At 39.6% G+C, this 3,147-nt stretch overlaps 1 pseudogene; it reads right to left on the minus strand.

Annotated features, from left to right (window-relative positions):
- Positions 1-811: 811 nt before the first annotated feature.
- On the minus strand, positions 812-2,814 carry LOC104085642 (F-box protein CPR1-like; annotated as a pseudogene).
- Positions 2,815-3,147: the final 333 nt, after the last annotated feature.

Genomic DNA, 3,147 nt, shown 5'->3' on the forward strand with positions numbered 1-3,147 from the left:
GCCTCGATTTTCTTCTCCCTCGACTTTATCAGTTTCGTTAGTTCTTCGAGCATCTTCATAATTACCGGGTTGGTCCCTGAATCCTTCTCATTCGATCTCTCTGAGACCGGTTCATCTCTGTGAACAACTTCCCAGTATGGTTCGGGCTCAATCCTACTTGGCGGGCGGCTCTGGTTCTGGAGTTGGGCTATCGCCGCCTGCTGAGCCTGTAATATTTCAAGATTACCCGCAAGTTGATTCAATGATATTTGCCTCCGTGTGTGCTTTGTGCAACCGATCAAACATCCCTACGGACGCTGTCCTCAGGATCGATGGGCAAATTTGCGTTGATGGCCATATGTGAGCTAACGTCGATCGGGTCTGCGGTCAGGACTCCGCCGAGGTCGACTGGGGGCACCTCGTTTCCGAGTGCTACATTGTCGTTTTCGCCATGGTGGCCGGACTCATTGTCAACATGTAGGGGTGCTGATTGAGAGTTTGACGTTTTTAGTTTTAACCTGAAATCAGAGACACTTCAAAGAACAAGTGTAAAATAGTATGTGTTATGAAAATTTGTGTGAAATAACCACTATTATCCTTAGCCCAACGGTGGGCGCCAAACTGTTTAACCTCAAAATCGGATAATAATTAAATTTGTATGTGGTTTTAAGGATACATGGATTAACTAGACACAAAGCGATAAATTAGAATGCAATTGAAATGAACAGTGATAAAGTAAATTCAAACCACATGAATTGAACAGTTACAGCCTTGGGATGTTGACCACCCTTGAATTGGATGAACCTCGATTGATATCAAGACACAGATGAAATAAGAGCTTAAAGAGAAAAATAATGTATTGCTTTGGAATGCGTGTTACAATATCTTTTACAAGTAATTAGACCCCTTTTATATAGTAGAGGAATTCTACTTTAGGAGCAATTTCATAAAAGGTAAAAATCTCCTCATTTGCTGATTTGGCGGTTCCTTATTGATACGTGCCGAGATCCCCGCCGCAATATCCGATCGGTCACGGATATTTCGGCCTTCTGTTATTTCGGTCTTCTGTGGGTTACACTAACAATGTTACCTCGAGCTCGTTCGGGGTCAGGAGCAATTCCAGGATTACGGACTCAATGTTCTCGAAGACGGATATACTGATCTTGGGTTCTGGCCCGATGGGACCGGGGTCGATCTCCGGTTCCGCATGTTCCGGGCCCGATTTACCATGTCCGGTTTATACCGTATACAATTAGATAACTAGTTCATCAAGTTGGAGTTGACGAGTTATACAGCTTCTAAATTAATTGAACTACAGTACCATCCCCATTTCTTGGAATCGGGGTCAAGCTTTCCTTGTAAACTATAACTCTCAAACTCGTGGGAAAACCATGTAAATTGAATTCCTTCACTTCATCAGAATTAAGATCATAGGCAGTCAAATATCCACTTTTGGTTTGAAAAAGCAATAAATCATCTTTCCAAACTGCTAATGGGGATTCAATAGGAAGAGGTCCAATTGAGCATTTCTTTATCCACGACTCCTTTTTACCGTACTCCTTCATTATCCGTATATCCATCAAATCTTCCGTTGGATCAGTCGACAAAGGATCAGGGTAACAAATCAACGTCAGAGACTTATATAAAATCACAAGTCCATAACACTTCCCGTCAAACCAATGACATGTACCAGGCATTTCCATATTGTAAAATTTCTCGGCGCACATGTCAAAACAGAGAACTACTACATCGTCTGCAGTGCAAACCAATGCAAGGCACAATTGTAAATTATCTCTGAACAAGGCGACCAAAACACCATAGGCAGTTGCTGACCATGCAGTTCTCTCCAAGAATCAATGCACATGTCAAAAATCTCAACTTTCATGTCTTTCTCACAAGGATCCTTGTAAACTTCTGATATCCTAACAAACTTGTAATCATTTGCGATCGAGTCAAAGCCAAATCCAACACCACTAATGGAACGTCTGAAACCCTGTGGAATACCAAAAGGGCAAGGTGGGATCAGTCTGTAATTTCTAGTTGTTGGATTAAATAAGATAATGGTCAAGGAGTCTGTCAAGGCAATCAAACCATTGCAAGGGCCAATGAGTTGATGAAAAACACTGGCATTAGTGGTGGTCAGATACGGAATCTCTACATCTGGAGAAATAGGCTTAACACTAAAAGCATCTTCACTGAAAAGAAAAGACATGACATTTTTATGAAGATTGGGTTCTTCTTGTTTGAAGGAACGCTTGAAGAGAATCAATTCATCCTTGGCGCTTGATGTACGATTGAGATGAAGATTAATGAAGGTGGATGACTTTATGATATTGCAAAAAGTTATACAGGAGCATTTGAATCGCAATAAAGATTTCACTGGAAGCATTAGAATTATATATATCACCAGATCTTCGGGCAATTCCTTCATGATTCCATCCACCATCTTTGGTTCTCTGCACTGTGAAGTGCCTTGCCTTTTCAAAGCTATTTCTATGCGATAAAAGCTTTAGCATCTCATTGCATGAGATTTCTGTCACCTTTTCTTTGGATCCAAAAACTTATTCCTTTGCACGTTGAGTTTCCTAACTAATTACACGCTAAATTTGCACTTTTGTCGTTTTGAGAGTTTTGTGGTGTATCATTTTTCTTTCCCATAGAGTTCTACGGACTCACGCCAGATCCCCTTGAATAATAAATCAAAAGAGTAGCACCTTTAATCCTTTATTGATTAAAGATAATTTTAAAAAAAAACCTTTTAGGGTTTCATCATCACGAACTCAAACCTAAAAAATCTATAAAATCCATGTTTTCATGTTATTTTTGTACAAATTGGATTGGGTAATATATCAACCACATTTTTTTAAGTAAAACTAATCAATCAGTTATTATTATAGGAAAGCTACTTACCAATAAAAAAAATTATTATAGGAAAGCTTTTTTCAAATTTTGAAGAAATACATTTGGTTTGTTTAGAATAATGGGGAAAGGACAAAAAAGCTCCAGTAGAGCAAAATAGTGACACGTGATGCCCCCTATTCACTTATATATACCCGCATTGCCCCAAAAACGAAAAAGCAAGGAAGAAAAAACTGATATGTGGGAAAAGGCCTGTGGCACGTGGCTATAGCTTTCGACCCGACCTCCGTTGATGATGTATCATTTTTA

The sequence above is a fragment of the Nicotiana tomentosiformis genome, chromosome 1, assembly GCF_000390325.3.
Source record: "Nicotiana tomentosiformis chromosome 1, ASM39032v3, whole genome shotgun sequence".
Taxonomy (NCBI): Eukaryota; Viridiplantae; Streptophyta; class Magnoliopsida; order Solanales; family Solanaceae; genus Nicotiana; species Nicotiana tomentosiformis.